At 60.4% G+C, this 12,277-nt stretch overlaps 1 protein-coding gene across 4 annotated transcripts in view; it reads right to left on the bottom strand.

The window, feature by feature from the left end:
• Positions 1-12,277, bottom strand: part of ATP2B4 (ATPase plasma membrane Ca2+ transporting 4) — a 79,204-nt gene that overhangs the window by 65,726 nt on the left and 1,201 nt on the right. The window contains exon 1 of one of the 4 annotated variants that reach the window (XM_064732901.1): positions 7,562-7,582. The exons of the other annotated variants lie outside the window; for them this stretch is intronic. The gene's annotated coding sequence lies outside the window, so the exon portion shown is untranslated. Of the gene's footprint in view, positions 1-7,561; positions 7,583-12,277 lie in introns of those variants that run through there. 4 annotated transcript variants of the gene reach the window in all.

Here is a 12,277-nt window from a genome sequence, read left to right as displayed (position 1 = left end):
CGCACTCCCGCTTTGGGGGGAGTCACAGCAATTAAACACCGTTAGCGGGCTTTAATTAAGTGCTGATTATATGAGCTGGGGAGAGGCACCACCACCACCATCATCATCATCATCATCATCATCATGGCTGATGATTCCAGCTGGATGGGGCTCTTTGCTCCCTAAAATTGCACTTTGTCCTGCTGCCACCCTGCAGTCACCCTGATCTGGAGCTGTGGAGTTTGGGGTGTCATTCCCAGCCCTGTCAATCATTCCCAGCCCTGGCATTCCCAGCCCTGTCAGCCATTCCCAGCCCTGGCATTCCCAGTCTTGTCATTCCCACCTTGACATTCCTAATCCTAACATTCCCAACCCTGACATTCCCAACCATGATATTCCCAGCCTTGTCATTCCCAACCCCATTATTCCCAACCCTGACATTCCCAACCTTGACATTCTCATCCCTGATGTTCCCAATCCTGACATTCCCAACCCCGTCATTCCCAACCCTGACATTCCCAACCCTGACATTCCCTGTCAGTCCTTCCCAGCCCTGTCAGTCATTCCCAGCCCTGGCATTCCCAACCCTGACATTCCCAACCCCGTCATTCCCAACCCTGACATTCCCTGTCAGTCATTCCCAGCCCTGTCAGTCATTCCCAACCCTGGCATTCCCAGCCCTGGCATTCCCAGCCCTGGCAGTCATTCCCAATCCTGACATTCCCTTTCAGTCATTCCCAGCCCTGTAATTCCCTTTCAGTCATTCCAACCCTGACATTCCCTGTCAGTCATTCCCAACCCTGTAATTCCCTTTCAGTCATTCCCAGCCCTGACATTCCCAGCCCCACCTCCCCACCCCGCCCTGCAGCCCGGCACAGCCCTGACCTGCCATCCTGTTTATGCAACCCCACATGTTCCCTCCTGCCAGCACCTCCCAGCTGCACCAGTAACCCCGGCAAACTGGGATATCCCTTCCCTCAGATCCCTGCAAGGAGGGCCTTCCATGGCCCTAAAGCCAGGCTTTGCCATAAATCCCAGCTGCCCAAAAAAACCCCACCTGCAATGATACTGGGATGTAATCCCAGAATGGTTTGGGGTGAAAGAGACCTCAAAGCTCATCCCATTCCATGGGCAGGGACACCTCCCACTATCCCAGGGTGCTCCAAGCCCAGCCTGGCCTTGCTTGGATGAGCTCAGCCTCACACACAACACGGACAGTGCTGCCAGGGGGGCTCACACCCCAAATAACGCCCCCCAAAACCCCACAGGCTGTGCCCAGTGCCCAAACAAAGCGGCCCTGGGGTCACCCGAGGTGACAGCGGCCACTGTCCCCGTGTCCTGGCGGAGCTGGGGCTGTGGGAGGCTCTGGCACGGCCCGGCCCTGCCCCAGGTGGGGCTCTAAGCAGCAGCGCTAATCCCGGGATAATTGCGGCTTTAGCAGCGATAGGGCCCAGATTAGCGGGGAAATCCCGGTGTTAGGGGCACCGAGCTGGCACCGAGCTGGCACCGAGCTGGCACCGAGCTGGCACCCAGCGGCCACCGAGCCAGGGGAGAGACGGATCCCGGGAATAGAGCAAGGGATCTGTGGGATACAGTGAGGGATCCATGGGAATGTAGCGAGGGATCCCGGGATCAGAGTGAGGGATCCATGGAATACAGAGAGGGATCCGAGGAATAGAGCAAGGGATCTGTGGGATACAGCGACGGATCCATGGGAATATAGGGAGGGATCCTGGGAGCAGAGTGAGGGATCCATGGAATACAGAGAGGGATCCCGGGAATAGAGCGAGGGATCTGTGGGATACAGTGAGGGATCCATGGAAATATAGCCAGGGATCTGTGGAATAGAGTGAGGGATCCATGGAAATATAGCGAGGGATCCCGGGATCAGAGTGAGGGATCCATGGAATACAGAGAGGGATCCCAGGAACAGAGTGAGAGATCTGTGGAATACAGAGAGGGATCCCAGGAATAGAGCAAGGGATCTGTGGGATACAGCGACGGATCCATGGGAATATAGGGAGGGATCCTGGGAGCAGAGTGAGGGATCCATGGAATACAGAGAGGGATCCCAGGAATAGAGCAAGGGATCTGTGGGATACAGCCAGGGATCCCAGAAATAGAGCAAGAGATCCATGGGAACACAACGAGGGATCTGCAGGGATACAGTGAGGGATCTGTGGGATACAGAGAGGGATCCCAGGAATGGAGTGAGGGATCTCAGGAATACAGCAAGGGGTCCACAGGGATACAGAGAAGAATCCCAGGAATACAACGAGGGATCCCAGGAATACAGTGAGGGGTCCATGGGATAGAGCAAGGGATCTGTGGGATGTCGTGAGAGATCCCAGGAATAGCGTGAGGGATCTGTGGGATACAGCAAGGGATCCCAGGAATACAGTGAGGGATCTGTGGGAACACAGGGATCCCAGGAATACAGCGAGGGATTCATGGGAATACAGCAAAGGATCTGTGGGAACACAGTGAGGGATCCCAGGAACACAGTGAGGGATCCCAGGAACACAGTGAGGGATCCCAGGAACACAGTGAGGGATCTCAGGAACACAGTGAGGGATCCCAGGAACACAGTGAGGGATCCCAGGAACACAGTGAGGGATCCCAGGAACACAGTGAGGGATCCCAGGAACACAGTGAGGGATCCCAGGAACACAGTGAGGGATCTCCCCGGACACTGGCACCCAGCACAGACACACACACCCGTGGCTCTGGCTGTGATTCCCGCTCCCCATCCCAATGGAAAAATGCCAAACCCACGGGCAGGATTCCCCTCCAGCCCAGCTGTCCCGCCTGGGATTGCTCTGCCTGCCGGAATCCCCTCCATCCCCAAGGCTTTGTTTTCTCTTCCCTTCCCCAGCATTTTCCCTGCAGTATCAGGGGCCTTCCTCACCCTCTCCATCACCTCCCACAGAGCCCAGGCAGGGCTGGGCAGGGGGGTTGCTCCTGGAATAATGAGGAGAGCAGGAATGCAGGGTGGGAGCTCGGATTGGGGTTGTCCAGCACTGTTTGGGTTAACCCAGAACTGTCTGGGATCCCTCAAAACTATTTGGGGTCCCCCAGAACTGCTTGGAGTCACCCAGAACTGGCTGGGGTTCCCCAGCATTGTTTGGGATTCCCCAGCACTGTTTGGATTCCCTCAAAATTATTTGGGATCCCCCAGAACTCTTTGGGGTCCCCCAGCACTGTTTGGGATCCCTCAGAATTGTTTGGGGTCCCCCAGAACTATTTGGGGTCCCGAGAACTGTTTGGGGTCCCCCAGCACTGTTTGGGTTCCCTCAAAACAATCTAGGATCCTCCCGCACTGTTTGGGATCCCTCAGAATTGTTTGGGGTCCCCCAGCACCACCCTGGCTGCTCCCACACTTTAGAGGAGGCTGAGATTTGGGAAAATCCCTCTGCTCCCTGCTGGCTTTTCCTGGATGATCCCTCAGAACTGTTTGGGTTCCCCCAGAACTGCCTGGGGTCCCCCAGCACTATTTGAGATCCCTCAGAATTGTTTGGGTCCCCAAACTGCTGGGTCCCCCAGCATTGTTTGGGATCCCTCAGAATTGTTTGGGGTCCCCAGAACTGTCTGTCCCCAGCACTATTTGGGATCCCAGCAGTGTTTGGTCCCAGCACTGTTTGGGATCACTCAGAATTGTCTGGGGTCCCCCAGCATTGTTTGGGATCACTCAGCACTGTTTGGGATCCCTCAGAATTGTTTGGGGTCCCCCAGAACTGCCTGGGGTCCCCCAGCACTATTTGGGATCCCCCAGCACTGTTTGGGATCACTCAGCACTGTTTGGGATCCCTCAGAATTGTCTGGGATCCCCCAGCACTGTTTGGGATCACTCAGCACTGTTTGGGATCCCTCAGAATTGTTTGAGATCCCTCAGAATTGTTTGGGGTCCCCCAGAACTGTTTGGGGTCCCCCACCACCACCTTGGCTGCTCCCACACTGGAGAGAAGGCTGTGATTTGGGAAAATCCCTCTGCTCCCTGCTGGCTTTTCCTGGATCCCTTCCCAACAACCCTGTTCCCAAAGGATCACCCCGAGAGGGGACAGATCCCAGGGACTGAGCCACAACAAGGCCGGGCCGTGCAGGCAGCTGCGTCCGGGGGAGTGCGAGGAGGAAGGGAGGCTCCCTCATTGTCCTTCCCAGAGGGAAAAGGGACAGTCCCGAGCCTGGAAGCGCCAGGGAACGCCAGGAAACACTTCCAGCTCCTCACTGCAGCCCCTGGGGCCGCAGGGCCGCGTCCCCCTGGCGCTGCAGAAACTCCATCTGCAGCAGCTGCCCGGGATTCCATGCACTTCACGTCCGACTGCAGGAGCCGGAGGATCCCCTGGCTGCTGACCTGCACGGAAACGCCCGGCTCTGCTGCTGATGATGATGAGGGAGGGGAAGCAGGGCAAGGAAAGGCCGTTCCTGCAGCCAGCTCTGGGTGGGAGATGCTCCAGCAGGTGCCTGGTGAGGTGAGACAGGCACGGAGTGCATCCAGGGATGGGAGAGGTGGGAAACGGTGCCAAGAAGAGAAAGGAAGGGAAGGGAAGGGAAGGGAAGGGAAGGGAAGGGAAGGGAAGGGAAGGGAAGGGAAGGGAAGGGAAGGGAAGGAAGGAAGGGAAGGAAGGAAGGGAAGGAAGGGAAGGGAAGGGAAGGGAAGGGAAGGGAAGGGAAGGGAAGGGAAGGGAAGGGAAGGGAAGGGAAGGGAAGGGAAGGGAAGGGAAGGGAAGGGAAGGGAAGGGAAGGGAAGGGAAGGGAAGGGAAGGAGGAAGGGAAGGGAAGGGAAGGGAAGGGAAGGGAAGGGAAGGGAAGGGAAGGGAAGGGAAGGGAAGGGAAGGGAAGGGAAGGGAAGGGAAGGGATGAAAGGCACAAGGGATGCTCTGCTCCCTGCTGGCTTTGCCTGGATCCCTTCCCAACGACCCTATTCCTAAAGGATCATCCCCAGAGGGGACAGATCCCAGCCAGGTCCCAGGGGCTGAGACACAACAAGGGGCTGCCACAACAGAATCCAGTTGTGGATACGGAGCTGGAGCACGGCACGGATGGGTTTTGGGCCCATGGGATGGGCTGTAGCCACTCTGGAGAATCCACGCACACCAGGACAGCCCCCTCTGGATCAGCTTCCCCCAAACAGGGAGCAGCATCTCAGCGCCCCACCCGTGGTTCCAGACTTTTTCACCTCCTCTATGAGCCCCAACCAGCACCCAGCACTCTCCAATAAATCCAAAATGTCCCTGAGGTGAGAAACTTGCGGGTTTAACACGCTGTGGAACAGCCAGGCCGGCTCCCAGGAGCACAGCACACCCTGGGGATGCCAGAGCAGGTAGCAGGATGAGGTTTTGCAGCTGGATTTCCCCCTGGGGATGCTGTTTACTTTCTCCTTCCCCCAGGAAATCTCCTGCTGACTCAGGAAACACCCTCGGGCACAGCTCTGCGGAGAGGAGACACTTCCCAGCCACAGCTTTGCTCCTTCCTTTCATTTTTTTGGCCAGTCCAGCTGGGGTCAGATTGGAGAGCAATCAGTCACTTGGGAAATAACACCACTCCAGGCCTCCTCCCTCAAAGAAACCTCAAAAGACAGCATTTAAGGCGAGCTTAATTTGGACAACTAAAAATAGCCAGCACCAGTCACACTGGAAAATGCAGGATGTGGAGTTTCACTCTCTCCCAGCTCCAGCCTGCACACGGGGGTTTGTGGCCCCCAGCCCCACAGATTTGTCCCCAGAGATGGCCTGGCTCCCTCAGGGAATCCAGCAGGACCCTCTGAGGCCCATCCCAGAGCCTTGCCTTGATGAAAGTGTGGGCACCCAAAACTTTCCCAGGCAGGATGTGGTGACTCAGAGCCACGTCTGCAGAGAGGGACACCCAGGAAAGATCCCAGCCACGCTTCCCAGCTTCTCCCAGCCCAGCCAAGTCTGTGATCCCGGCTCCCTGCAGCTGATTCAGCCCTGGGTGAAGGCAGCCAGGCCTTGAATCCTGGTTGTCATTCCTGCTGCTCCAGAGGCTGTCACCCACACTGTGACCCCTTCCAGCCTCGCTCCGGCCATCCCGAGGCTCCTCCAGTGCCAGCCTGGCATTCCCAGCTGCCAGCACGGCCACAAATCCAGCCTGCCCTCATTTCCCTGCACTCCCCCTCCTTGCACCGAGCTCTCCCTCCTTGCACTAATCCCTCCCTGCTCCAGAGGCAGGAATAATGTTTAACTCAGGTTCACGCCGGAGCACGAGCTCCCTCCCAGCCCGGGTCAGCCCCAGGCGTGTCCCCATCACTGAGGCCATGCCAGATCCCTGCTGCTGGCACGGCCACGTGCCCGGCTCCGTCAGGAAGCCCCTCTGGAGAGGGAATCTCCGGGAAGCTCTCGGCTGCCAGCTGCAGCGATCTGTCACGCCAGGGCTGGGACACAGCCGGGCTCAGCTCTGCAGGTGCATGAGAATCCCACAGGCAGCAGATCCTGCTCGGAGCCATCCCATATCCCTGGGGATCACCCCAAAATCAGGGGGCTTCCACAGAGCAAGGATGGAGAGGGGAGTGCTGAAGGACTGAGCCATCTCCTGGATCACCCCAAAATCACAGGGCTTCCACAGAGCAAGGATGGGAGGGGACTGCTGAAGGACTGAGCCATCTCCTAGATTGTCCCAAAATCAGGAGGCTTTGACAGAGTAAGGATGAGAGGGGACAGTGCTGGAGGACTGAGCCTGGCTCGTCCCAGTGTCCCTGTGCTGCCTGTGGAATGGCAGGAGTGGGAAAGCAGCTTTGCCACCGCATCCTGGGCTGTGCCCCCAGCAGCGCTCCAGCAGCACGGGGTTATTTTTAAGAAGGTGGTGAGAAGGTGGGAAGGGAGGCGAGGAGCTGGAACGCCGTGAGAGCCACGCCACTAAGCCACTGGAAAAGCTGGAGCCCCTGAGAGGCGAGGCATCGGCATTCCCAAGCAGGAACAAAAGGCGAGAAGCGAAAAGCCGAGGGCATTCCAGGGGCCACAGGGCATTCCAGGGGCCACGGGCACCTCCCGGCCGAGCGACGGGTGGCGAAGGGACACTAAAGCTCCAGCTGCTGCAGCAGGGTCCTTAATTAGCATCTCGAGAAACGGCGCCGAAAATCAGACACCTTCTGCCCGAAATCTGAGCCCGGACCTGAAAATCCGATCAGCGACCCCGATGCTCAAAGAGCAAAGGTCACTTCCAGCCCCACGCAGGCCCTGCCACCGCCCCTCAGGGCTGCGTTGCCCCTCGGTGCCCCCGGAGCCCGGAGCCACCCCCTGCCCACCGCCAGCCCCCCCAGACCGAGCAGAGGCAGCACAGTGAGGGCCAGCGGCTTATTTTTAGCCTGGAGAAGGCAGGAGCCGGGAGCAGCCATCCTGAGTGTTGCCCTTGGCATGGGACACGCCGCTGTCCCCCCCCGGGCCGCCCGCACCCCGCTGCCCCCCGGCCCTGCAGCGCTGCGTCCCCCCCGGGCTGGCATCACCTCCCCTGGCACGGCTCCTGGGCCCGGGCAGGAGGAGGAGGATGCTGGGCTCAGCCCTGGAGCCGGCCCCGCGGCACAAGGAGCGGGATTATTTACAGCTCCTTAACGGAGCGAGGCAGGGCTGACCTTTCCGAGCCGCAGACAAAGAGGAGATGTCGGGAATCGCTGCTCGCGGGACCCTTCCCGGCCCGGCGGGATGAGCGGGGGGCCAGAGCCACGCTGAGGGGGGTTCGGCAGCGGGGAGCCGGCCAAGGCCACGGAGAGCCAAGCGCGCTGGGATCCCAGCCTGGGAAAAGGAGGGATCGGATTCCTCCCTCCCCGGCCCCGCCGGACAAACTCTTCCGGGTGGGGACTCCTACGCGCCGCGCTCTGCCCAGGCACGGCTCGCTGCTCCTTCCCGCAGCCCACGGCGGCCTCGGCGGCGGCGAAACGCGGGGGTACGGCCCGGAATGGCAAAATCGGGGCTGCTCCTCGCCCCCGGCGGCCCGCTCGGCTCAGCCCAGCTGCCGACTCATCCCTGCCGTGGAAGCGTCGAAGGAAAAGTTTCCCCGTCAGCACAAAACGCCGACACTTGGCCGAAGCTTCCCCTTGGCTGCTGCTGGCCTGGCCAGGAGTTTCCCCCGTTGGGGACACGCCAGGGCCTGGCCTCGGGTGGCTGCAGTGGGCGGGGGTGGCAGGGGACAGGCCTGGTCCTTGCAGTGTGGCACTGGTGTGGCACTGATGTGGCCCAGTCCCTCCAATGTGGCACTGGTGTGGCCCAGTCCCTACAGTGTGGCACTGGTGTGGCACTGATGTGGCCTGGTCCTTGCAGTGTGGCCCTGGTGTGGCCTGGTCCCTGCACAGTGACACTGGTGTGGCCCAGTCCCTGCAGTGTGGCACTGGTTGGCCCAATCCTGCACATGACACTGTGTGGCACTGGTGTGGCACTGATGTGGCCTGGTCCTTGCAGTGTGGCCCTGGTGTGGCCTGGTCCCTGCACAGTGACACTGGTATGGCCCAGTCCCTGCAGTGTGGCACTGGTGTGGCCCAATCCCTGCACAGTGACACTGGTGTGGCACTGGTGTGGCCCAATACCCGCACTGTGTCACTGGTGTAGCCTGGTCCTTGCAGTGTGGCACGGGTGTGGCCTAGTCCCTGCAGTGTGGCACTGGTGTGGCCTGGTCCTTGCAGTGCGGCCCTGGTGTGGCCCAGTCCCTGCTCAGTGACACTGGTGTGGCCTGGTCCTTGCAGTGTGGCACTGGTGTGGCCCGGTTCCTGCACTGTGGCATTGGTGTGGCACTGGTGTGGCTCCAGGGGCTGCCACAGCCCCTGATGCTGCAGGGAAGGGGGGGTTTCCCGAGGCCAGGAGCTCTCCCATTGGCACTGGGCAATGGACGATCAATCCCACAATGGATGATCGATCCCATGATGATCAATCCCACAATGGATGATCGATCCCATTCACTCCAAAGCTGCAGGATTTGTGCAGAGGGCTGCTGGTGTCACAGCTGTGTGTCCCCTCCCCAGCCTGCACCCCCCTGGTCCGTATTTAGGTCCCCATGCAGGACTTGATGCCACGATCCAGAAATCCCAGGGAACTGCCCAGGAGCAGCCCATGAAGGTCCCCATGTCCCTCACCACCAGCCTGGGCCACAGTGGCCTGGTCACCCCCCAGCCCCAGCAGGGAATCCCACAACCCCAATCCCTGATTCCAGGGGCCTGGCTGTGCATCAGCTTCCCACGTTCAAATCTGAGACCCCTCCCAGAAGCTCACAAACGCAGGAGGACTCTGAACTCAGCTCTTACTCACAGAGAGCTCTCCCAGGATTTAAGGTGCTTAATTAGCGGTTTAAAAGAGTCACCAGCTGGGTGGGTGACACCCCAGCGGGTGTCATGCACTCCACAGGGCTCCAGCTTCCCTCCTGTCCCTACCTAGGTTTCCCTCGTGTGGTTTTTCCCTTTTCCTAATGATCCAGCAGAGGGGCAGGGTTAATAAGTCCATAGAAACTCTATTATCCCCTTGCATTAAAGCCAAAAGCAACTAATTAAACATATAAATAAATAAAACATCAAAGTCACAGGGTTCATTAGCCCGGCCTCGGCGCCAGTAGGAGGTGACAGGGATTGTGGCTGTCACCCCACTGCTCCCAGGGACCCCAAGGCTGGCCCTGCACCCCAAAACACATTCCCTGTCCCAGTGTCACTGGGAAAAACAGTGGCTTCCACTGGAAAAACACTGGGCTGGGCAGTGTCACCTGCCTGTCCCTGTCCCCCAGCCGGTCACCTTTGCCCACACCAGTGTGGAGAGGAGGGAGGTTGGGGACAGCTCTGCCACCTTTGCCAGGAGCATCTCCAGCCCCATCACCACCCATGGGATCCCTGTTCCCACCCAGCACAACACGAGGGGGACAGGGATGGGTTCAAATTCCCAGCCCTGCACACCGGATCCACTGCAGTGTGTGAGAACAGCCATTCCTCACTGGGAATGCTGCAGCACCCCTGGATCTGGGAGTTCCCAGCAGGCCACAGGACATGGGGGACACCAGGGAAGTGGCACCACTTGTGGCCACATGCCATCGAAGGGTCTGCATCCATCACTATGGTCACACTGAGAAATGGTCACTCTGGTCACTTCCACTGCCATGGTCACCTCACACCGAGCACTGGTCACTTCCATTGCCATGGTCATATGGAGCATGGGTCACTTCCATCAGATCTGCCCACTCCGGGGTCACACAGCACTGTATCCATGCCATGGTCACACGAGCCTGTCCCTATTGCCATGGTCATATGGAGCATGGGTCACTTCCCATCCAAGGACCTGCATCCCATTGCCATGGTCACACTGACCATTGGTCACTTCCCATCCAAGGATCTGCATCCCATCCATTGACACAGCCACACTGACCATCAGTCACTTCCCAAAGAACCTGCATCCCATTGCCATGTTCACACTGACCATCGGTCACCTCCCAAAGGACCTTTATCCCATTGCCATGTTCACAGTGACCATTGGTCACCTCCCAAAGGACCCGCACCCATTTCCACGCTCACCCCGCGCCTCCCAGCCGGGCTCGCTGTCCCTGCCCAGCCTCTCCCGGAGCCCAGCGGGATCCCCGGGCTCTCCCCGCAGTTTTTCCGCCGGCTCCTCTCCCAGCAGGGCGCAGCCGTGCCCGGCGGGGAGGAGCCGTGCGCGAGGAGGAAGCCGGAGCTGCCAGCCCTCGGCCGGGCCCTGCACGGGGAGCAGCGGCAGCAGCAGCAGCAGGCGGGCGGCGGCTGCGAATCCTCCCCACCACCGCAGGGATTTGGGTCCCCAAATCCCCGCAGGCTCCAACCCGCGCGTGTGGCCACTGCGGGAAAACTCCGCTCGTGGCCTAGCAGGGAAGAGAAACAGGAAAATGGGGGAAAAAACCCAAACCACATAACCCGAGAGAGGAGCGGGGAACGCGCGGAGAAGCCGCGGCCCCGGCGAGGGGCGGGCGGGGAAGGAGCGGGCTCGACTCCCACGGCTTGGGGACAAGGGGAAACTCCAGGCTCGGCTCCACCCCGGCGCTTTCGACTGCTAAACAATAGTGGAGAGGAGCAGCCGTCCCTCCCTGCTCTTACTCATCCTGCCCAAGGACCTGTGCCACCCTTGGGCTGCCCCCGCCCTGCCCGGCCTGTGCCCGGGGGCTCGGGCACGGCGGCTCCGGAGGATCCTGCAAGGCTCGGGTGACAGCGACAGATTCCCCCGGGAAAGAGATGCGGACCCACGGCACGCGAGCGGCGAGCCGGCAGCGCAGGGAATTCCCTCCGTCATCATCGCCAGCGGAAAAAAAAAAAAAAAAAAAAAAAAAAAAAGGAAAAAAAAATAAAAAAAGAAACCAACACCCAACAACAGCCTGCGCCCTCTCAAACCTCCTCTCTACCTGCAGCGCTCGCAGCACTTCCCAGCGCTTTTCCAGGCGGGAAGGAAGAGGGAAAGGAGCCGGGGCTCGGACGGGGAGCGGCAGCCGCGGCCCCGCCGGCGGCCAGGGCGGGACGGGGCCGGAGCCCGCGGGGAATGCGCGGTGTCGGGGCAGGAATCAGGAATGGGGAAGCGCTGCCGCCTCCTGCCCTGGGCGCTTCCCAGCTCCACCTGCCCCATCCCGGCACCGGCACCTTCCCCGTGCCACGGCCATCCCCGCACCCGAGTCCATCCAGCCCGGCCCCAGGGTGAAATTTGGCCTCCAAGCCCACCCAGCGCCCATCATTGAGGAAGGGTCCTGCACCCCTCAGATGCGAGGGGCACCTGCAGCCCCCCAGAGCCGTGGGGAGCGTTCTAGGGGGGGTCACCCGAGGGGGCAGCCGGGGAGGGAAGCCCAGGGCCGGGCAGGGATCCCCGGGGCGCGGCGGGGTGGGGCTGGCGGAGCGCGGGGGCGTCAGCCTCTCTCGCTCATGATTTAATAATTTAGGTGCGTTTCAGTGCTCAGAGAAGCGAAAGATTGAGGGCAGTGTCTGGAGGCAGGCGGGGCGCAGGCAGCGGTGCAGCCCCTGCCTTGCCCACGCAGCCAAGGGGGTTTGGGGTGGGGGGCTCAGCTCGGGGTCCCCCCGGCCCCAGGACGGCTCTGGGTGCCCTTGGCGAGCTCCGAGCACTCACCTCCACCCCAGCTCGCTGCCCTCTGCTCCTGCCCGTCCACCCACGTCCAGGGCTGCCGGTCCACGGCCACGGGCAGAAACTGGCTGCACTGGTTTGGGCTTCGCAATGCGAACCCCCACCCAAGCTCAGGTCTCCAGAGATAAGAGCACAATAACCTATTGTCCCTCCTCCCCTCCCAACATCTCCACTCGCCTCTGGCGAAGCAGGGAGGGACCACCCAGCTCCGCACAGCCCCCCCGCCCCCG

Source organism: Zonotrichia leucophrys, chromosome 26 (genome assembly GCF_028769735.1).
Source record: "Zonotrichia leucophrys gambelii isolate GWCS_2022_RI chromosome 26, RI_Zleu_2.0, whole genome shotgun sequence".
NCBI lineage: Eukaryota > Metazoa > Chordata > Aves > Passeriformes > Passerellidae > Zonotrichia > Zonotrichia leucophrys.
Note: the sequence above shows the minus strand (reverse complement) of the source record. Positions and strands in the feature narration are given on the sequence as shown.